At 45.7% G+C, this 24335-nt stretch overlaps 1 protein-coding gene across 3 annotated transcripts in view; it reads left to right on the forward strand.

Annotated features, from left to right (window-relative positions):
* The first annotated feature begins 3360 nt into the window (after positions 1–3360).
* Positions 3361–24335, forward strand: part of TOGARAM2 (TOG array regulator of axonemal microtubules 2) — a 121175-nt gene continuing 100200 nt past the window's right edge. For 2 of the 3 annotated variants that reach the window (XM_084828603.1, XM_084828605.1), the window contains exon 1: positions 3361–3529. The gene's annotated coding sequence lies outside the window, so the exon portion shown is untranslated. Of the gene's footprint in view, positions 3530–14889; positions 14976–24335 lie in introns of all 3 variants that reach the window. The other variant, XM_084828604.1, reaches the window with a different exon arrangement.

Raw genomic sequence — 24335 nt, forward strand, 5'->3', positions numbered from 1 at the left:
GGAGAGAGCAAAGAAGCGTTGTAGTAGCGTATCAAAAGCTAATTTGTACATGGTCGTAGCTGTGTATGGCTAACTTGTCATGCATTGGGAATGTACAGAAAGTGCAACCATAGAGAAAGTGTGTGTGCGTGTGTGTGTGTACAGAAAGTGCAACCATAGAGAAAGTGTGTGTGCGTGTGTGTGTGTGCGCACGCGCGTGCACGCACGTGCATTAGGGATGGACTTTTATTTCTCTGAACACCATCATTAATGTTTTAAGTCACCAGACATAAACAAAAACCATTTGAGATGAATTTGGAATAAGAAGCTGAAGCAGGAAATGGATTGTAGCTACCACTGTCACAGCAAGACGTCATGTTCAATATTCATGCTTTGATGCTCCTGGATATGCAGATTATATCTCGATTACATGTTCTATTCATGTTTTATACCCCAGCTATCAGGATTTGAAGGTGTTCTCTGTGTGTGAAAACAGTAGGAAAACATCCAAGCAAACCCCCTCAAGCTTCCTACTTCTGCAGGGCAATGCTGCTTGTGCAGGTGAAGCATGGGAGGAACTGAAGAACAGCATGGAGAGTTTTTAGAAATTAGTTCAATAGTGAATATTACACATAGCCCCGCTAATAATCTTTCCCAGAATGTTGTTTCTATCAGTAGTTCATTTCATTTCTTTGTAGTACCGGAGGCTACTTCAGAATTCGGCATGTTCTTGCTCCTAGGACTTCACAGTCTTGCTTCTGTATCTCTGCAGGACTCCATTTGGCTTTTTGGTGGTGAATTATTAATTCCCTTCTGGTGCTTTAGGACAGTTAAATGGCAGTTCTGAATGACTAGAAGATCTATTTGTTGGGCTCTACTTAATACTTCTGCTGTGTGTGTGCGCATGAATGCAAGTTCTTCCTGCTGCAGTTTTTTAAAAAATTAACAATGCAGTGCTGTTGAGCAATGCAGTGCAATGCAGTGCCCTGTTGAGTTCAGTGGGTTTTACTCCCAGGTAGGGATGGGCAATTCCATCAGTTTGGTTTTCTTCTATGTTCACTTTTTGAAAAATCTCAAGACTTTCTATCTTGTTTATGAAGACATCTGCACATTTCTGTAAGTTCTCAACAAACAGTGGACTGAATTAAATTCTCAACCATCTACACCAGCCACATTCAATAAGCACAGCTGTTCCTAGAACAGAGAGGAACATGTTGGATCTACTTCCCACAAGGCCATTAAAGAAGCGAAGCCTGTCAGAAAAAAGAGGTGACAGCCCTAATTCAGTTCCACAAACATGGTTGAATATAGAGGGATTCAAACTCAGACTTTTAAGAGTGAAAGCCCTAACTCAAAGCCTTGGGCCTAGATGGACAAATCTGTCAGTTTCTCTTTTCCCCACATTCTTTTTTTAAATCTCAAGTTCTTTCCATTTTAATTATGGAGAAATTTGCAAATTGGGGTAAGTTCATATAAAAACCTCAAACCAAATGAAATTCTCACCCATCCCTATGCCCAGTTTGTGGGATTGTGTTTGTATCTGTGTCGTATACACACACACAGAATTACAATGTTATGACATAATAATTGCAAAGCAATTTGTACCCTCAAGTGTTCAGGAGAATGATTAGTCATTCCTACTTGAAGGGAATCACCATTTTCAGGGAAAGGTGCAACATGGATATTTTTGTTGTTGTTGTTCAGTCGTTAAGTCGTGGCCGACTCTTCGTGACCCCATGGATCATAGCATGCCAGGCCTTCCTGTCCTCCGCTCTCTCCTGGAGCGTGCTCAAGTTCATATACATTGCATTGGTGATGCTATCTAGCCATCTTATCCTCTGCTGTCCCCTTCTCCTTTTGCCTTCAATCTTTCCCAGCATCAGGGTCTTTTCCAGGGAGTTCTCTCTTCGCATTAGGTGGCCAAAATATTTCAGCTTCAGTATCTGTCCTTCCAATGAGCCCTCAGGGTTGATTTCCTTTAGGGTGGACTGATTTGACCTCCTTGCAGTCCAGGGGACTCATAAGAGTCTTCTCCAGCACCACAGTTCAAAAGCATCAATTCTTCGGCACTCAGCCTTCCTTATAGTCCAGCTCTCACAGCCATACATTACTACTGGGAAAACCATAGCTTTGATTATACGAACCTTTCTCAGCAAGGTGATGTCTCTGCTTCTTACTATGCTGTCTAGGTTTGCCATAGCTTTCCTCCCAAGGAGCAAGCGTCTTTTAATTTCATGGCTACAGTCACCGTCTGCGGTGATCTTGGAGCCCAAGAAAGTAAAATCTGTCACTGCTTCCATTTTTTCCCCTTCTATATGCCAGAAAGTGATGGGGCCAGATGCCATGATCTTCGTTTTTTTAATGTTGAGTTTCAAACCAGCTTTTGCACTCTCCTCTTTCACCCTCAACAAGAGGCTCTTGAGATCCTCTTCGCTTTCTGCCATTAGGGTGGTATCATCTGCATATCTGAGGTTGTTGGTAATTCTCCCGGCAATATTAATTCCGACTTGTGATTCATCCAACCTGGTGTTTCTCATGATGTACTCTGCATATAAATTAAATAAGCAGGGCGACAATATACAGCCTTGTCGTACTCCTTTCCCAATTTTGAACCAATCGGTTGTTCCATGTCTGGTTCTTACTGTTGCTTCTTGACCCTCATACAGGTTTTTCAGGAGACAGGTACGGTGGTCTGGTACTCCCATCTCTTTAAGAATTTGCCACAGTTTGTTGTGATCCACACAATCAAAGGCTTTAGCGTAGTCAATGAAGCAGAAATAGACGTTTTTCTGGAATTCTCTTGCTTTCTCCATGATCCTGCGAATGTTGGCGATTTGATCTCTAGTTCCTCTGCCTCTTCGAAACCCCGCTTGTACTTCCAGTAGTTCTCGATTCACATGCTGCTGAAGCCTAGCTTGTAGGATTTTGAGCATAACCTTGCTGGCATGTGAAATGAGCACAATTGTGCTGTAGTTTGAACACTCTTTGGTGTACCAGTAAATAGAAATCAGGTTTCTTTTTTTATTCACAAATTTTGGAGAATTCAAAGCATCCCTACTCTATTGGATGTTTTTCAGCTGTTCTGTTTTTCAGCTCCTATTGCCAGCTCCTAGAAGCAGGGGCCAGAGTCCAAAATAATTCCTTTTCTGTTGTGATTTTGGGCTTGTGATTTTTCAAGTGTTTGGATGCTGTCAAGGTCACTTGGGTGCTTACTATTCAGACACCCAGGGAGACTCCAGCCAGTGAAACCTCTTCTTCACGCCTGTATCTCAAGACTTATTTGAAGGAGTGGTTGCTATGCAGCCTTGTTTGTTCATGGTATGTGACACTGTTTGCCTGTTCTGTGTGTGTACACCCTGCTAAGTGCAAGCTTATTAGCCTAGGGCAGTGCAAGGTTGGCCTTGGAGAGATACCCACAGCTTTCCAAAACTGCCATCCGATTTAGGGGAAGGGAAGACACTTGCAGCCACATTCTGTGGTTCTCCAAGGGATGACAAGTTCAATACCATGGGAATTAGGTTCCTGAAGTAAAGAGGAGTTTGCGAAGCAGGTGAGTGCCCAGAACTGCATTCACTACTACCTGCTGTCTCAGGGCTAGTCTCTTTTATAAGGCTGTTTACTTTGTAGCAAATACCTTAGCCGATCACACAAGGTTCTGCTACAAAGCTTGTTATGTAACTGCTATGTCATTTCGTGTTTATCCTTGAATTAGGGGTGTACCCTGCTTCAAACCTATGTGGAGCTTCCCAGAATGGAGAGGCCATGCTAATGCTCTGAGGAGAAGCAGACCCCCCCCCCCCGAGAGTTTTTAATGCCTACTGAACAATCAGTTGGGGAACTGATGCTTGTCAACTGGCCCTCGGAGAACAGAAAAAGGGGTATACAAGTGACCCTTGCACAGAAGAACTTATCTGACATGACAGGAATGTTCAAACGTGATGGGGAAATTATGAGGGCAAAGAGCTACCAGTTTCTTTACTTTTTGTATGTGTTATCAAAAAGAAGAAATGGTGGTGGGGGAATATAAAAAAGTACATTTACCACAGTGAAAATGAGAGATAGCAACAATAACATATTATGCTTATGATCCCACCCTTCTTTTAAGGAGCTGAGGGTGGTATACATGGTCCCCCACACTCCCTTTATCCTCACAGCAACCTGTGAGGTATCTTAGGCTGAGAGTGACTACTGCACCACACTGGTATATGTAGGGCTTGGGCCATTTTGGAGGTGAATGACAAGGGAGACTGCCACTGCCACTGGACAATTTGAGGCATTTTGTGCAGAACATTGAATGGGCTCTGTTTAAGTTAAATTCAGCCATTCGGGGTGTGCCTGAATGGCAGGGCATGAAGGGCACTCAGAGTAGGATTGCCTGCCAACCAGCCCAAATTTTACCCCTTGGACCAGAGCTTTCCAAACTTTTCATGTTGGTGACACACTTTTTAGACATGCATCATTTCGTGACACGGTAATTCAGTTTTACTAGCAAACCAGAGGTTAAACTAACCCATTATAAGAGATACGGACACATACATAAATTGTAATAACGAAATGTATGGGGATAGAACATATCTCATGAAAACCTTTCATTTATATTTTTAAAAATATATGATTTGTAAGATAATAACATACATTGGTGTCATTTATGAGTAACAGTATGTAAATATGTGCAAGAAAATGTGAAAAATAAACAAAATTAACTAAAGTATTTACAATGCATATTAGGACACATAGGCCCAGGTGGGAGCTCAGCTGCAAAAACACATGAAGCAGAGAAGCAAAAGTCCAACAAAAATGGTGTAAATATATATGTCTCACTACAAGGCTATATTGCTGTAAATATTTGCGATGCCTATGTCCAGAGTCCAGTTCCAGCACTCTCCGGTGGTACAGTGCCGGTGGGTGGTTAATCCACAATTACAGCAGAGTAAAAATAAAAATAAATGGCAGAAATCAAATCATAAGTGCCACGTGGTGGGTGGCTTGCTGTTTGCCACATTGGGTTTGGGAGGGTGGCCTCCCTTCAGCCAGCAGCAGGTGGGTTGACTGGGTGACAGCCTGCGGCTGCGCTCGCCCGGGTGATCGGGAGCACCCTGATTCTGAGGCCTCTGGCCTCCACTGAGCTCCGTTCCGACTGGCCAAGATGGCGGACGGCCCGCTTGGTGCAGTCCCAGTCCCAGGCGGCGTCTCCACCCGCGCGCTACTCTGGCCTGGCCGCGCAGGAACGCGGTGCAGAAGTCCGCGAAGGGTGCGCTCGAAATCTCGCAGGGCTGGTGGCCGCTGCCACTTCTCCGCGCCGTTGTCGGCCAAGCTCTGCTCCCAGGGCGGTGCCTCCCCCCTCTCTTTGCCCCACACCTCTACCTCGCCGTACTGCTCCAACACCCCCGAACATGTGCGCCCTATGTCAAGACGCCACATGATCCTAAAGCAGCTAAGCCTTCGCTGCTTTAACATCAGCTGCTTTAGGAAGTTCCGGGGGAGGGGCCAGGGGAAGCAAACGTGAGTAAGGTTGCTCTGCGGTGCCCTTCTGCACAATTTTCTGCATTTCGCGCGACACACCTACACACTGCCGCCGACACGCTAATGTGTTGCGGCACACAGTTTGGAAAGCTCTGCCTTGGACTGTCATACAAATTGCAGGGTGCAGTGCCAGGAAAAACAACAGCAGTATTGGAAGCGTGTGGAGTGGTCGCTCTATTTGCAGTGCACTGCAGATTCATTTGCTGTGAATATTGGGCTCTGCGAGCACATATTCCTGCTCTGCCATGGAGGCCTGCCCCTTTCTAGGAGGCTGGTGCTATTTTGCAGGGTGCATTTGGCAAGCCATAGGTGTCAGACTCCTGGCTGATGCACAGACCAGCCAGCCATTCCAGGGCAAAAGCTGAGTCTCTTCCTCCTCAGTCATAAGGGCCTGAATCAGTCGAATTGTCACTGATTTTAGATATGCTGAGGGTGAGGTGGCAAACACAGCCAGTCTCTGGAAAGACATCTTTGCAAGGGAAAGCAGTTTGCTCATGGACAGTGTCTTAGCCGTTCTATTGAAAAGGGAACTCTGCACATACTCGGCAGAACTCAGCCCAAGGTACCACAATTCCTAAAACAAAGTCAGGCACCCTTGATTGCATCCCTGGTTGAGACGTATTGTAGCAACCCAGAATTGGGTATCTTAGAAAGATGTGTTCAGTGTTGGTAATTCACTGTGAGTTGATCAGCTGGGGAGCCCACTCCTTGGCTTATGATTCAGCATACTTCATGCTTCCTTAAGTGTGCTAGAAACAGGAAGCGCTATTTGAACTACGCTCACCCTGGAACACAAGCTTTTTATTTCTTTGGGGTTTCTTCAGTTGACTTGACAGGAAAGCTTGCCCTTTGATCCCATATAGTAATTGATCAGCTTCCCCTGTACAATGGTTCAGAAATTTTCCAGAATGGGTACCCATGATTACTCAAGCAGTAACTTTGAAGCTGTCAAAGAGCAATAGCTTTTTGATGGCGGTGTAATTAAAAATGTAACTTTAAAAACTACTTGATAGGGAAGGGGGGGAACCCCAAATTTGAGCCCCCCTTTTTTTAAAGGATCTAGATTCACTGATGTTTTTGAGAAAAAAGGCTGAATCTACACATAGCAGTTATACTGTTATCATACTATCATAACTATTGGTGTCATGTGTACCAATAGTTATGATAATGGTATAACTGCTATGTGTCGATTCAGTCAGAGGTTTTTAAAGTCTCTCTAGCTGCTGGTTTAATTCTGTTTTGCTGACCTGAATAGATGGGGGTCTCCTGCTCCCTTAAAGGATTCTGCCCTTTTCCCTTGCTGCCCTGTATGCTGGGAGAGACCATAGGTCAATGGTGGAGCACCTGCTTTGCATGCAGAAGGTCCTGGGTTCAATCTCCAGGTCGGGCGGAAAAAGAATCCTGCCTGAAACCCTGGAGAACCGCTGCCAGTCAGTGTTGGCAACACTGGGCTAATTGGACCAGTGTTCTGACTCGGTATAAGGCAGCTTCCTATGATCCTATAAACTGCCTCCCAGAATACTTGCATGATGCTACTTCCTTCAAATCCCTCCTCCTACTTCCTTCAAATCCCTCCTCCAGCCCACCATTTCCATGAAGCCTTTGTCTTAGCCCTTGGGTTTCCATACCTTACTCATTAGGGATTACAGCTACCTTCCCCAACCTGGTGGTGTCCAGAAGTTTTGGACTTCAACTCCCATCAGCCCCAGTCAGCATCATCAATGGTGAGTGATGATGGGAGTTGTAGTCCAAAACTTCTGGGAGAAGGCTCGGATGGCCTTCTCTCTGTCCCAACAGCCAGGACAGCTAGGCTGGTGAGGACGAGGGAGAGGGCCTTCTCTGTGGTGGCCCCCACTCTGTGGAACTCCCTCCTTAGGGAACTCCGCCATGCCCCCTCTTTAATGAGCTTCTGCCATGCATTGAAAACTTGGTTGTTCAGGCAGGCATTCGGGGTGGGTTATTTATTTATTTATTCATTCATTCATTCATTTAATTTCTATACCGCCCAATAGCTGAAGCTCTCTGGGCAGTTCACAAAAACCGTTAGCTTTTTTAGGGTTAGGGTATTTTTAAACAATGTTTTAATGTATAATTTTACTGTTTTAAATTGTGCTGTTGTACATCGACCAGAGTGGCTGGCTGACTGGCCAGATGGGTGATTAAGAAATCAATCAATCAAACAAACAAACAAACAAACAAACAAATATCCCCTCTTCTGCTTTCCTCCTCTTGCTCTGTTGTTTCCCCTGTGTCTGAATTTAGATTGTAAGTTCCTCAGGGCAGGGACTCTGCAAACCCTAAGTGCACACTTATGCCACTACAGAAATAAATAGTGAGCTGGGAGGAGGGGAGGAAATATTTTGCTGTGTGTTTGAATAGATGGAGGTTGGATGGCTTGCAGCATAGAGTCCTGAAACTGTGCAGGAGCTACTTTGCCTCTCTCTGTTTGCCAAATGGGTACAGTGTCAAAGCACAAAGGTCTTCCAAAACACAACCAGTGAGAGTGGTGCATGCTCTAAATTGGCTGCTCCTTCCTTTTGAAAATTCCTGGGAACGTTTGCAGAGGGACTGTCCTCCTGTCACTGGCAAGCAGCTTCAGAGACTCTCAGCTCCTCTAAGGGATATGAGGCAGGTGCTCCCTCAGCTCATTATTAGAGATGTTTGCTGGTTTCTCTGTTCCTTCTCTGGAGAGAAATCCTGTGCTTGCTGTTACTTTGAGAGATTCTGCTTCAGCTCTGAGGCAAGCAAGGGTTCCGTGCGGGCCGGGGGATGAAGAAAAGGGCTGGCAAAGGATTCTGCTTAGGGCTGGCAAAGACTATTTCGCATTTAAGTGTCAGAAGTCAAAGGAGCTCATCTACCTTTCAGATGGGGACAAAAGAGTGAAACTGTCCCAAGACTGGCAGCCTCTTTTTTGGTGGTAAGTGGAACTATAGAAAAATATCTGAGTAATTAAGGGTTGCCAACTCTTTGCCAGACCTTGCTCCTGTGCCTTTTAACCACACTTTCATTTGCAGGCGTTAGCAGGTGATGATGCTGATCCCTCCGTGCCATCCACAGTTTTCTACTGGTCAATATGCTCCTAAAGGAACTGGAATGTGTCACATTGGCTGTTTCTGGTCAGCTGGCAATACTAGAGTGGTTTCTGTGATCTGTGTGAAAGTCAGAAGTGGCAGAGAGAGAGAGAGAGAGAGAGAGATCTTCAATGTCTGAAGCAGGGATAGGCCGCTTGGGGCCCTCCAGATATTTTGGGCTATAACTCCCAGTCAGCCTGGCCAATGGTCAGGGATTCTGGGAGTTGTAGTCCAACCCATCTGGAGGGGACCAGATTGCCTACCCTTGATCTAGAGCAGGGTGAGGAATCTGAGGCCTTCCATATGTTGATGAAATACTTCTCCCATCATACCTCACCATTTGCCAGGTTGGCTGGGTCAGATAGGAATTTGAGTCCAAAAATGTCAGGATGCAGTGGAGGCTGGTGGCTCCGATGTCATGGGGTGGTGAATCCACTCTGGATGTCAGTCTGAACTCTAAAGGAGCTATCCAAGGTGCTGAGACATAGCCCCAAAATAGGTTCAGCACCTTGGATAGTTCCTATAGAGTTCTGACTGGTTCTGTCAGAGACCTGGAGCTCCACTGACGTTGGAGCCACCAGCCTCCACTGTCTGGAGTGACACAGGTTCCCCAGCCTTGATCTGGCGCTATCTCCTTTTCTGGAATCCCGTTGTAACTTCTGCTCCTTGATTGTTGCAATCTGTGGTCTGGATTATGTGAGTTAATCCATGTCTAGCTAATGTGTGCAGTGCATTGTATTTGGGTGTGATGAATTAACTGTTCACTGTCCCCTTAAGCTCAGTTTAGACTCCAGACTCTCCCCTCCCTCTCTTCCCTTGGACTAGGAGAAATTCTGCTGCAGGCCTGTGAAAGGAATCAGTGGGCAAGGGTCAACAGACAGCACATGCAGGCTTTGGGCAGGATCTGGTGTGACCTGAGATACGTTTCAGAGCTGGTCCAAGAAAAATGCAGCAAAGCTCAGGCAGAAAACAAAGCTCAGGCAGAAAACAGTGAACCTTCTAATCCAACCCTTTGATGTCACTGGCGAATTTCTCCTGACTTTTCACCACCAAGTTATGCATAGAATTACCAAACAACCCCTGCAAGATTAAGCATACTGTCTCAAGTTTAGTGTTTAAGGGCACAATCCTATTCATGTTTAGACAGAAAAAAGTCGTTTAACTCCCAGCGTTCCTCAGTCAGCCATAGTTGGCTGGGGAATGCTGGGAGTTGTAGGACTTTTTTTCTGTTTAAGCATTCATAGGATTGTGCCCTAAATGTAAGACAGAAATGCTCTATACTAAACAATATTCACACACTTCTTTGAACCATAAGCTGAATCGACTCTTCTAAGAGGCAATCAGGATGGGCATTTGCTGTCCTCCTTATAGACAGCGCTGTGAGTTGTACAGAAATCCAAATTCTTTGCCAAGAACACAATCCAAATTTCTGTACCAAGAAAGGCTGTACAAGTTAACTTCTCTAAACTGAGCACATCAAATGTGCATATATTTATTTTGCCTATGTTATCCTGCCTCTGTTTAGTATCTGGGAGGAGGAAAGGATGATGTGTCCCAAAGTATTAGTTTGATGATTTCTCAGAGACTTTCAGCTATTGGTTGGTACAGAAATGTAATAAATAAACAGGATTTATGTGTATGCACCCCCACCTATGTCTGGCTTATGAAATCTACACCTAATTACTATTGTTGGCTGATCCCCACTTCCCCAAGTGGTGAGAAATTCCAGGGGCAGCACTTAACCAGGTTTGACTTCCTTTGGATGGAGAGATCACTCTGGAGGCTTGTGGCGTTTTTGTAATGTTTGGGTTTATTTACAAATATACAAGTTGAACATAGATGGAGACAAACGGCATAGCATTCCTACAAGTAGCAGATCCAATGGCCCACACTAGCTCTACTACAGAGAGAGGCATCCCATAAGAATATAAGAACCATGTTGGATCAGATCAAAGGCCTATTTAGTCCAGCATTCTGTTCACACAGTGGCCAACCAGATGCCTATGGGAAGTCCACAACCAGGACATGAATGCAATAGCACTGTCCCACTCATGTTCCCCAGCATCTGGTATACAGAAGCATAGTGATACTGGAGGTAGCACATGGCCATCAGGACTAGTAGCCATTGATAATCTTCTCCAGGAATTTGTCTAACCCCCATTTAAAGCCACCCAAGTTGGTGGCCATCACTACATCTTGGGGGTTGGACTCGATGGTCTTGTAGGCCCCTTCCAATCCTACTATTCCATGATTCTATGGTACTGAATTCCATAATTTAACTATGCGTGGTGTGAAGAAGTACTTCCTTTTATCTGAATCTCCCATCACTCATTGCATGACTCTGACTTCTAATATTATATGAGAGGGAGAAATTCTTATCCACTTTCTCCACACCATCTCAGTTACCTGAAGTCTGGTCTTCAGCTAACTCCATCTTCTTTCTTGTCTGTCCCCTTCTTTCTCCCTCTCTCTGTTCCAAACTGTACTTTATCTGTTGTTCCTCCTTACAGACAGATCTTTCTTGCCCCCCTTCCTTCAGCTGGAGGAGCAGATAAGTCACCTCCCCCAGGTTTTGATGGGTTTCACTTTCTGAACCATCCTGGGTCATTATCAAGCAATTTGCCTGGTAATGGATATGGATAGCATGGTTTGGTCAACGTGCATAAAACCATTATGATTATTTAGTGTTTATTTAAGCATCAGTATGGTACACAGATGTGACATGCTGCCTACTCATACATAGTGCTTAGCCATCTAGAAAAGCATGCAGTTTGGACTTTAGGTTTTCTCCTTCATATTGTCTTTTCAGAGGGTTCATATTAAGAACATAAGAAGCGCCATGCTGGATCATCCCAAGGGTCCATCTAGTTCAGCATTCTGCTCAACGTAGAGTGGCCAACCAGCTGCCTGTGGGAAGCCCACAAATAGGACACTAGTGCAATTGGTCTCAGGGCGTGTGCTGCAACATAGCATTTGGTAGCCACGCAGTCTCCTTATCTGATGTGCAGCAAGCAGCTGTTTTAGTATTGTTGTTTTGGATTATATCTGCTATGTCCAAAGTCAAGATGCTATTTCTTAATATTCAGCACAAATTCATTCAGTTAGAGAGAATCCTATGGCTGCTAGATATGCTGTTTTCTGAGAATTCACCTCAGAGCCCGCGCTCCGAGGTCGGTTCCCAGAAAACTGACCTTCCCCTATGTCTGCGCTGCCTCGGAGGCAGCGTCGAGAAGCCTCATCCCCCTCACTCGGAAGAGAAGCGCAGAGTGGCTGAAAAGGGGCTGGGCTGGGGGCGTTCTGAGGAGGGGAGAGTGGATCTGCCTGTACTACACATCCTATGTGTCGTATAGCAGCCTCCTTTCCCACTCGCCCCCCCCACCCCACGGCTAGACAGCCGAAAACAGCCGTCTAGCAGAAAAAACTGGGCAGGAGAGGTGCAGAGGGAACAATGTCCCTGTGCTTCTCCTGCCTTGCTTTGGATAGGTGGTCACCTCTGAGTTCGGAGGCGGCTGCCAATCTAGATAGGATTGTGCCCTAAGTAATGGAATTCAATATGAATTCACTACCACAAGATGTAGTGATGGCCACCAATTTGGATGGCTTTAAAAGGGGGTTGGACAAATTCCTGAAGGAGAAGGCTATCAATGGCTACTAGTCCTGATGGCTATATGCTACCTCCAGTATCAGAGGTAGTAAGCCTATGTACCGTTAACATAGTTGCTGGGGAACATGGGCCGGAGGGTGCTGTTGCACTCATGTCCTGCTCGTGGGTTTCCTGTGGGCAGCTGGTTGGCCAATGTGTGAACAGAATGCTGGACTAAATAGACCCTTGGTCTGATCCAGCATGGCTCTTCTTACGGTCTTATATAAAAATGAGAGGGATTACCAGTTGAAATATGAGCTCTTTTTGCAGTTTTCAGTCTAAGATAGCTGTATTTTCAAATTAAATATGAATGGCCAAGCTCACTGTAGCAGGTTATGTGAGGAAACAAGAGCTGATGAAGCACAGAGGCCAGAGGGATTGGGGCTTGAGCTGGTAGGGTCATGCAGAAGGTCATGGGCAGAAAACCCAACTCATGAGTGTGCTGTGTTACATACAAGCACCCCTGTACAGCTGTCATACTAATATGGGAAAAGCAAATGGTAGGTCCTTGTTTCTAGCCAGTCCAGTTGTCCACATCCCTGGAGAGGCAACTGAGAAGGTCCTAAGCAGGTGGTGTCCCTGTGCTCTGGAGAGTTCCTCAGGCAAACTTCTGGGCTGAATGCCAGCAGCTTTGGACCTGAGCTCCGGTAGACAATCATATGGAATAATAATACCCTGTTGCTCCAATCAAGTTCAAGGCATCTTTGTACCAAACATCTACTGTACCACAAAGCAAGAATACAGAGTCCTTCACTTGTGCAGATGTTGAGATGCAAGACACCAACTGTTCCGTCTATTGTTTCAGTTGCAAATTCAGTTCAAAATTATGAAAACCTTGAATAGAAAAATTGTTCCAGCTCTGAAATATTAAGAATTCTCTAAATCCTAATAGCTAATGAGGGCTGATGGCCCTGATGTCAGTGGGGCAGTGAATCCGCTCCAGGTTTCAGTCAGAACCTTTTAGGAGCTAGAGTTAGGAAGTCTAAAGCTTTGCACTTTGGATCGCTCCTTTAGAGTTCTGACTGAGACCTGGAGCAGATTCACTGCCCCACAGGCATCGGAGCCACCAGCCTCCACTGCCAATAGCCCGTATCCTGACTTTTAATCACTAACTCCCCCCTCACTTTTTTTCTCAAGTGCTCAAAGTGTCCACCATACCCAAATCATCAAAATGTCCTTCAGGTTTTTTATATCCCCTGGTACTTACCTGACTCTTGTGCCAGCTTCCTGCTCGTCTCTGGTCTGATTCATATTGATGTGTTTGTATCACCTGACTTCTTTACAAATTGGCTTGTAACTTAATATGTGAACAGACTCTACTGAAAAGCTTTTTGCTGATCTCATTGTATTTGGGGTGGTGTAAAAGACCTGCCTCTGGTGTTAGATCTGTAATGGCTGATTCACACATGACGTCATCGCTCAATGGTGTGATAGTATGAATGTGATGTGTGAACCCAACACTTTGATGACTGTCAGCTGAATGTGTCAGCTCACCCCACTGAGAAATATTTGAGGAGATAGAAAGCTTTTGTCTGTGGTGAGTACCCCCCCCCCAACATTTTATAGATGAAAATAGGGGCACTCTTAAAGACTTATAACACCCTTGTTTATGTATTTATTACATTTATATCCCACCTTTCTTCCCTTGTGGAGCTCAAGGTGGCTACATGTGGTTCCCAGGTGGTCTCTCCTCCAAGCACTGACCAGACCCAGACCTTCTCAGCTTCAGCAAGGTGGCTGCCTCATGTGCCTTCAGACCATGTCTTGTTTCACACCAAGAATCCCACCCCATCTATCTGTTATTCTTGTCAGGGCCCAGCAGGGTCAGAGGTACGCAATGTGGCTGAGGATGGGCCAGTGGTCAGCTTCCAGAATGGGCAGACAAGGATCCAAAGAGGCGGATGATGTGGTCTCAGATGGCCTAGTGGTGATGTTCCAGAGCAGACAGACCACGAGGAGGGCAAGACAAGACAAGACAAGACAGTTCAACAGCTTTCCCCAAAGACAAGTTGCTCAGGAGGAACCAAGGCCAGAGCAGCAGTTCTATGGAGCCAGCCAGGCCGCAGTGACTCATTAAGTCTCCTGGTCTGGCTGGCCTGATGAGCTGCAGCAGCAGCCCCAGTGGTGTAGGGAGGAGGGCACCTGGGCCCTGCTGCTCGAATCCCAGGTTCAAGTCCCTCCGTGCCTTACAGTGATGCACTGCAGAAAGCCATATTAATTTGAGGAACAATCCTATGCAAGTTTAGGCAGAAACAAGGCCCACAGCTCCCAGCATGCCCCAGCCAGCTATGACAGGGACACCTACAGCCCTCAGGCTCTTACTCTGGGCATTAGGAAACAGCCAGCAGAGTCCCTGCTGTTGCCACTGGAAGGAGGAGTCAGCACATCCTCTCTTGATTCCTCATTTACCCAAACCTTGGAGCCTGTTACCAAAGCAGCCTGGCTTGTGAGAGATAAACCACAAGGTGGTCTAACCAGCCAACGTCCAATATTCTAAAATTAAAAGGTGTATTGAAAGAGATAAGGCAAGAAGGGATGTGAGTAGAGTACAGAGTAAATAAAACCACATCACCTAGTCGCTAGCTAACCTACACTTCAGCCAACTAAACATTACACACTTACTTGCTATTTTTTTATTATCTTTTATCACCCTGTTTTTATCTTGGGGGACAGGAGGGTGGATGGCTGAGAGCTCAACCAATGGGAAGATGGGCCAGCATGAGGAAGATCACATACGCAGGAAACCCTTCAGAGATGAGGTGAGAAGTGAGGGTAACTCCTGGCTATTGCGCTTGACCAACCAATGGTCATGCTGGCTAGGAGGTCATGGGAGTTGTAGTCCAACACTGTGCTAAACCATTGTTTTTACCCTTTGGAGAAGGCTGTGCTAAGCAGTTGTTTTTACCACCACCTTCAGTGACTTCCTACTGAAACATGGTGGCTCACTCATGACGAAATGGAGTCCTTGGTCTAGGGAAGTTCCAAAGGGTTTGGGTAACCCTTCATGACAAGTCCATCCTGCATGGGGTTCTGAAACTGAAGCAAGTTTAATTCAGCTTCCCCAACCTGGTGCCTCCAGATGTGTTGGACTATAACTCCTACAATCCCCCAGCCAGCATCCCTATGGCTGGCTGGGGATGCTGGGCATTGTAGTCCAACACACCTGGAGGACACCAGATTGGGGAAGGCTGGATTAATCTCATAATGGATCCAACTGTACTTCTCACAAGTGTACAGTGTAACAAGTGTTAAGCTGTAACTTAAGCACATTCAGTAACATTTACTATTCGAGATTATCGTGGTTATGGGGGTGGAAGCATGGAAAGAAAGCTAGTATATACTAATGCATGTGTGCACACACATTTTTTTTTTAAAGTATCCTCCAATCTCTCCAGTGGACTGGTAGTAGAAAATAGGCATTGCCCTTGGTGCATGGGGGCAGCTGGAACCAAGCGCACAGTAGTGTTATATCTGTTGATGGTGGTGTTATATTTATTTTATTTATTTACAGTATGTATATACTGCTCCACATCTAGATCAGATTTCGGAGCAGTGACCACAAAAGATAAAACAGTAAAAGAATAAAAAGAATAAAACACCGCATTAAAACTATACTTTTTTAAAAAACACAATGCCAATAGAAACCATGACTGGTCAATGAAGGAATGTCTCCTGGAACAGTGCTGTTTTCTGGAGGTGCCGGAAGCAACACAGTGTTGGTGCCTGCCTGCCCTCCAGGGGGGAGTTCCAAAGAAAGGGGGCCACCACAATGAAGGCTGTTCTTCGGGTCTACTTCAATCGGGCCATAGGTCCATGTGGAACCACCAGGAGCAAGGCCTCTGATGACCTCAGTGACCAGGCAGGTTGGTAAGGAAGAAGGTGCTCTCTTATTTCTAGTGGCCTCACCCCAACAGAAATAATAATTTGCTTGTCAGGTTACGAATTTCTCCATCTAATCATGGATAAGCATTTTCCATTACTCTGAGATCTCATTGTATATATGTATGAATTCTTGCATATGCGTGTCAAGAAAGTGCATGTCAGGAACTAGATTATGGCATCATGCTATACTCCACATTGTCATGCATTACTACATTATGCTTCCCTCTCTTTGGCTGTTTTCATGTGCCCTGCTGTTTACCCTTCAGTGAGTATGGAGCCGCCAGATACGAGTGTCTGGGGTGCTGGTAGGAGCTAGGCCTGTAGCCAGGGGTGGCTGGGGGGCCTGCCTCCCTAATTTTTTCTCCCCCCTCCATTTTTTTAAACAATTAAAAAACAGTTCACAATTTTGTCTTTAAAAGGCCTGCAAACCAGATGAACTGCCCCCTACTTTTTTGGTCCCCCTGCTCGCCCAACCTTTAGGCTGGCTACAGGTCTGGTAGGAGCTGCAGAAGATACCCCTCCATCTGCTGAAGCCCAGATCTCCTCCACACCTGCCAGCCTCCCTGGGCTGCACCATTCCCCTCCCAACCTCCTCCTCCTTGGATTCCCTTTCCAGGATCCCTTCACAGTGCCACCCACCAGCACCCAGCTCTAAAGCAAACTTTTACTTATCTAACAAGAAAAAAAATCTGCCCAATACTAGAGAGAAATGGCCTAGATTGACTAGCTGGATACAGAAAGGAAACCAGGCCACACATGGGAAAAGAAAAGTTGGAAAAGAGGTGGATACTAATCTACGTGGCTATTGCTTCAAATGTTTGTTGAAGAATTTCAGTGACAAACTTTTGCACTGATTGGTTTGGAGAACAGTAACTGAAGGATCAAGTGACATAACTGCACAAGCATGAGCACTGCAAATGGGGCATTTACTTTTCCAAGTGGAAAAGTGGCAAGAAGAGGAGAGAGATCAATGAAAGATAATGGAAGACTCCGATACGGGGAGAAGGAGGGGGAAAAGGAAGCACGTGAAAAAGGGAGTTGTTGTGTTCCTGAACGGAAGCAGAAAGCCCTGTTTTAAATGCAGGAATTTGGGCTGGTGTAGAGATAGATGCCCACAGAAATGGAAGACTTTACATACTTTAGGGTGCAATCTATGCATATTTAGACAGAAAAAGTCCTACAACTCCCAGTGTTCCCTGGCCAGCATGGGAGCTGTAGGACTTTTTTCTGTGTAAACATACATAGGATTGTGCCCTTAGGCATGCAAACCACACAGGCACTTGTAATCAATCTCACTTGAAAAACAAAGATTCTAAATGTTGTTAAGATAGTCATCCAAGCTCAGTACAGATAGTAGACGCTACCAAAAACTGCTTAATTTCATGTTTCAGTGGTATCCCTAGTCACAATGGCTTACTTTTTTGGTCAAAGAACTGAAGAATTCCGAATTAAAGCCTGATTTACTGTGAAACCAGCAGAAAGAGTAGCTGTAGAGTGAGAATATGGGAAGTGCGTGTGTGAGTCCCTTTAGAGAACCTGAAGAAAAGTGTTACGCATGTCTCCAGTTTTCATTTTCATCCACTGCCTTCTGGGTGAGATCCTGATCTAAAAGTCATTGAAGTCAACAAGAAGCACTTTGTTGACAAGTATCAATGCGCACTAGATCCAGGCCCCAAGGAAGTACGAATGAAAATATACTCTCTGTTCTTGCCTCTTTGTTTGCTTAACTGCAAAAACTTTGCTGAAAGATCTATCAGCCACCTTTCAGAAATTAGTGTATCTTGGCCACAACTCTAATGGCGACAGTAACAATATGTACTCTGAAAACACTGGGCACAATGCTTGGCTGATCTGTGATGTCCTAAGCCTGGCACTCGATACTGGTGTTTAATTACAGCTGCAGTTTGTATTCAGAACCAGTCTGCCCTGCTCTCTCTCTCACTCGTTCCAACTCATACTTCTGCTTATGCTCTCAGAGATGGTTTCTTTGCAAGGAATCTGACTGTATGCAACTTTTATATGACCATGGCCTCCATCTTGCTTTTAAGAATCTTTTGTTATAAGGAGTCATTCTGAACTCCATGAGTTAAAGAATTAAGAGAGCAATCCCATGCCCCCTAGACAGCGGCTGGGGGGACATAGGATTGTTCGGCTTCTGGGAACTGGGGTCGGAAACAGAGTTCTAACCTTGGAGCCCACAAACCACACTCTCTCTCTCCCTCCCCCTTGTAGCCAGTGCAGTTCTGGCTACATCCCTGTGCTTGGAAATGGACTGTGGAGCCGGGGAAAAGGGAGCGGTCCTGGGGGCAGGAAGGGGAGGAGACAGGGAAGCTGCATTACACAGCTTTCTATGTTTGCCCCAGCTGCCTTCCCTCCTGCTTGGAAGCACCATGGCTAGACGGGTGAAATCGCCTCCATGATCCATGTCGGCATTGGATACTCGGCAGCCTTTGAGCTTGGAGGCTGCCAACTATCTCCATTGGATTGCGCCCTAAGAAATTTAGAAAGAAGCCTCTGATTTTCCTTTCTGAGAAAGCTTTTAAGGAGTCATTTGTTACTGGATTGAGTTTAGGTTAAAGAGATCAAATGGTTATAAATCTAACTGACTTGTATATTGTTGCTTTTTAAAAAATTGTTTATCACCTTGGATTTTTCGAAGAAAAGTAGAATCGTGGAGTTGGAGGGGGCTTGTGGAACATTTTGTCCAGGGGTGTTGAACCTCAGGCCCATGGGTCAAATCTGGCCCTCTAGGATTCACCAGATAGCCGTTTCCCTTTCCCCTTTCCCCTGGCCTCACCACCTTTCCCTCAAATGCCCACCATTTGGTGTCTTCCTGGCTTTTGCACATTTTTTCTCATTGTAAAAGTGCATCTCCTAAGGCTGCTAAAAGGTTGACACGCATCTAAAAGGTCGACATGCCTCTCCTAAGGCTGGCTTACTGGCAGCAAGAGCTTTACGCTAAGACATGCTGGCATTTTGGCCCTGCCCACCACTGTTATGCGGCTCCCGAAAACATCTCCGGAATGGAATGCAGCCTGTGGGCTGAAAGTCCAACAGCCCAGATCTTGTCCAAGCCCCTGCTCATTGCAGGGAATATGGATTTAGACCATCCCCAACAGATGGCTACCCAGCCTGTGCTTGAAGACCTTTGGGGAGGGAGAGCCCAGCACCCACTTGGGGGATTGCGTGCCTTGTTGAACTACTCTTACTGTCCAGACGTTTTCCTGAATGTTCAACTGAAATCTACCCACCTGTAGCTTAAACCTATGAGAGGTAGTCCTGGCCTCTGGGGTACCAGAGAACAAGTCTTTGCCCTCTTCTGTGTGACAGCTGGTAAGGCAGACTTCCCCAACCAGATGCCCTCCAGATGTGCTGGACTGCAACTCCCATAATTCTTGGCCATTGGCCATGCTGGCTGGGAATTATGGGAGTTGTAGTCCAAGACATCTGGAGGCCATCAGGTTGGGGAAGACTGCTTTAAGGGATTTGTTCCCCCCTCAGTCTTCCCTTCTCCCATACCTAGTTAACGGTGCAGTCTTGTGGTCCCTGGGAGGCCATCGCAGGGGCCATAGGATAGATTGATCTCCCTCTCTATGGGTGGAGGGAGAGGTCTGACCTCAGAGGGGGATGTCTGACCGTGGACCCCCGCAGCCCCTGCAGAAAGTTCTGCAGCTCTTACCACTCTGACACTGGTGAGGGGGGAGAAGAGGGCAGATTGGGGGCATGGCATGTCCAGATTGTGGGAGATGTTGGATCCACATGATCCAAAGCCTACCTGGTCTTCACGGGGGGAAATGTACACCAGCCTAGGAGCTGGTGTAAATAATTTCCCTCCCACTGCTTGTTCAACACCTCCCCACCCCCCCACCCCCACACACAGCAAGACAGAAGAGAGGCGTACACCACTCCTCCTCACCTCTGCCATGCCAGCATGAGTCCAGCAGGGCTTTGGATGCTGCAGAGGCTCCAGTGATGAAGCCCTCTGCATCTGGCTGTAGGGTTGCTCTGTAATTCCATCTTTCCTCATAGGGCTTGTTTTCCATACAGCTCATCATCTTTGTTGCCTCCCTCTGAACCCATCCCAGTTTGACTATAATGGCCTTCCTAAAGTGTTGCAACCAGAACTGGACACAATACTCCAGATGAGGTCTGATCAGTGTAGAATAAATGGTACTGTTACTTCTGTGACTTGAAAGCTTTGGTTTGTGATCCTTCTTCCCCCACCCCCCATCCTCCAACCATTGAATGAATGTCTGAAAAAAGACGTCGGGTACAAATGAACATGTGGAAGGGCCTGACTGGGTTTGTGCTAAGAGGCTGCCATGTGTTCAAGGGTCCTGCATATAGACTTCTGTATGCATGATCTGGTGCCCTTGAAAATTCAAGATTCTACATACAGTATGTATAGGAGAATAGCCTATGCATGTTTGAATGCACATTTTCAGGAAGTCCTTTTATTCCATTGTCTGAACAGGACTTGTGTTTTAATAGTTGTTTTTTAAACTTTTTATTGTGAGCTGCATTTAGCCCTTCTGGAAGAAACTACAGGATATAAATTTTAAACATAATTCTTAAGGGCTCAAAATCTCCCCCTCCCCTGGCCTTAGGCGATGCTAGCAATTCTCTTTATTACATGAGAGCAGGAAAACCAATGAATGTGAGAACAGCTATGCTATTGTGACATGAGAGCTGACCGGCCGTCAAGAGAGAGATGGAGAGAGAGAGGCAGAGAATGCTAACAGTGAAATGGGGTGTGTATGACAACAGCACCCAGGACTCCCTTAGCTAACTCCCATTCATCAATCTCCCCGTCATTACATCCCATCACAGGTTTTATCTTGTTGAAGAGAGAAATGAATTCCTTCATTTTGCGCAACACTGCCATAAGAATAGAGGGAGGACGCATGTAAACTTTGTATTATTTGCCTCACTTACTGCCAATTGGTTTTTCTACACTGCATGCTCTCTGCTTTAGGACAGGGATTTTTTTTTTTCTTAGCATGAAACATCCAAATTGCCTTGGCACTTGAAACTAACCTAGACCTCCATGTGATTAAATTTAGTAATTCATATAGTAGAGTATAATACAGAGGACGAAATGTAAATATATTGCTGCATAGGGAAGAGGCCTGAGAAATGGCTGGCACACTGCAGGGTGATAAATTGACAAATAAATAATAAATGGTCAGCTCATTTAAATTTACAGTTAATTGGCTGGTATTTTATCCTTCCACAGTTATTTCATGTTGAGGCATATATAGAGGTATTCTCAATATTTCATTTTTAGTGGAAGAATGAACGAATAAATACTTCTGGTTGTTCCATTCCAGGCTCACGCTCTTTTGTCATGGTTTAAGCAAGCGTGATGCATCCCATTTTCCCTCACAAATCTTTCCCTCACAAATCAGTCGCTTTGGGTCCTCACCATATTTGGTTTATTATGGAACTGGTTCTTCTCCCTTCTACAGTCCATCTATGGAACTGTCAAAGGTGTTTATCATTGTAACTACGCTTGCTTGTCACTGAGATTAATGTGAACTTTACCATAAGTTGCAATATCAGCGGAACGGGCTCTTCTGATCAAGTTATCCATAGACGTTGAGTACTTATACACTCAGTGTTGACTTTGGAATAGCCACTCACTTTTTGGGGGCCCGGGGGTGGGGGGAGAGGAACCTACTACTCCTGTTGTGGGTTGAGAATACACTCAGTGCTGGCTCCAGGTTTTTGAGGGCCCTTGGGCAGGAGATCCACAACGGACCTCCTCCCTCATTGAATCTACCTTCTCACCAGCATTGTCACAAGCTGCTGTTGCTCCTCCTCTTTCTTATCATTGCTACCACTTGCTTGCTTGACAGGCAGAGAACCATTGAGCAAGCAGGCAGGGGCACCTCCTGCTCTTCCTTCTCACCACCGCCATTTTCTGGGCCAGAGTGAGAAGCAGGTGAACAAGCAGGTTGCAGTGGTGAAGAGGAGATGCAATTTCAGGGGCTCTTGTCAGTGGGCCCCTGCTGGGGTGTGGGCCCTCCCTCAGCAGGTGCCCAGCTATGCCTACCCTTGACGCCCTCCCTGAGTGATGTATACAGATGCTCGAGGAATTTGAATTTGTGTGAATTCTGATGTGAACTGATCTGCTTTGTACCTCCTAGATTAATGTGGAGATCGGAATGTAAATGTCATTTCAGTCAATCAATTCAGTTTTACTGTTTATAACGCTGGGTCATCACAATATAACAGAGAAAAAAATATCCAATGTGTGTTACAAAAGTAAAAGTGAACAAAGAGAGAACAGAGAAAAAGATTAATAAATCCAAAGCTAACAAACATAACCTCGTGATAAAATTCGGCTTCCAATTAAAACCTATTAGGATAATTATCCTTTGGATGTTGCAATTTTCCAAATGTTCTCAGTTTTTTTTTTTTTTAAAGAAGTACTGGGATGCATTTAAAAAGTCATATTCTAGGGGTGCTTCCAGACTAGGGATTTCCAGATTTTGTTTAATCTGTCCCATCTCTGTTTCATGGATTGTCAGGTGTCTTTAATTCCATCGTCTGCTCATTGATGGAATCAGATTTCCCCCCCATTCAGAAAACTACGCAAAAAAGTCCACCACAATTTACATAACTTTTGGTGGCACCTAACATTTGGCATATTTTTCTTAGCTCAGCGTGCAATGAAGAAGCAGAGCTCACAAAAAAGAGTGCTACACAGCAGAGGCTGGAGAGGGATTAGAGATGTATAAAACGTTGTTGTTTCAAAAATGGCATATAAGTGTATTTTCCAGTAACTTCTGTACTTTTGTATGACTAAATTTGTGTACAATTCTGGAAAGGAGAAGAAGTCCCACAAGTCTACAGAATCCATGTGACTAGGAAGATGCCAGTCTGTCAAGGATTCTGCAGGTCAGATTCATAGAAATCCCAAGACATTTGAATCCATTTCAGATTTCTCCAGCATCCCTATTCCAGACGGAGGGCTTCTAGTGCTACCAATCAAAAGGCATGGTGTTGCTATGCTGTCTTTTCTTTACATATTTTTTTTTCTAGTAAAAAAAAGACAGAAGAAGTGGTGCTAAAAATGGGAGGGCTACAAATGGAAGATGTCATCATCTGGACCCCCTCTAAAATTCCATGAATGAGGCAGTGTGATTGCCCAAGAAAAGCCTCATCTGGAAGTCCCCTAAGATTCAATATGTTAGAAATGCATATTTTATAAGAAAATACACATTTAAAAAGCATGCTATTTAAATATTTTTATGTGGAGTAAAACAATTTGTAATTAATGCTGAGCTAAGAATGGACCTATGAATGAATGCACGCAAAATTGATACAGATTGGAAATAAATTGGTCCTGTCATCCAACGGCGCAATCCTATGGCCGCTAGTCAGCGGCTAGACAGCCATAGGATAGGTAGGTTCCCAGGAACCAACCTCCGCTCCCTCCCACACTGCCTTGTAGGCAGTGTGGATCGGCCCCACACTCCGCGCTTGTAAGAGGAGTGTGGAGTAGCGAAAACGGAGCATTCCTGGGAGTGGGCCAGGGTGGGGAGGGCGGAAGTGCTATTCCGACGCTTCCTATGCATTGTCTGGTATCCGCCCGCCCCGCTCCAACTTCCCTTGACTAGACAGCTGAAATTGGCTGTCTAGCCACAAATGCAGGGCAGCTGAAGCATGGAGGAGAAGTTCCCCTCTGCACTGCTCCTGCCCTGCATTGGACAGGCAGTGACCTCTGAGTTTGGAGGTGGCTGCCTTTCCCAATTCGATTGTGCCCTAAGCCTATCACCACACATCTACTATGCCTCTTTACACCTTTGCTTCCAATTGGTGCCATTTTAGTTCCATTTTTAAAAGCAGTTTTTTAGGGCCCAATCCTAAGAAGATGGCCTTAAGCCTCCGAACTTGGAGGCTTACAGCCATCCACTGCAGAGCAGGAGGAGTGGCGGAGGCAAGCTTCACCTTCCTGCTCTTCCCGCTCTGCATTTCAGCTAGATGGGCTTTTTTGCCTGTCTACCTCAGGCATTACAGAGGGGGAGGAAAGGGGCATGCAGAGGCCAAAGGATTCCTCATGAGCTGCCCTCCCCAGTCCCGTCCCCCCACTCCGCCCATGGGAACACCTCCTTTACCTTCCCTCTGAGGTCCCTCGGAGAGGCAGCTGGCACCATTCTCTGCGTCGGCTGCAAGGGGGCAGGGACGGGGAGCTTGGATTCCTGTCTCCAACCTCAGAGCACTGACTCCGA

Source organism: Heloderma suspectum, chromosome 1 (genome assembly GCF_057233095.1).
Source record: "Heloderma suspectum isolate Gila_16-S chromosome 1, 16-S_ref, whole genome shotgun sequence".
Taxonomy (NCBI): Eukaryota; Metazoa; Chordata; class Lepidosauria; order Squamata; family Helodermatidae; genus Heloderma; species Heloderma suspectum.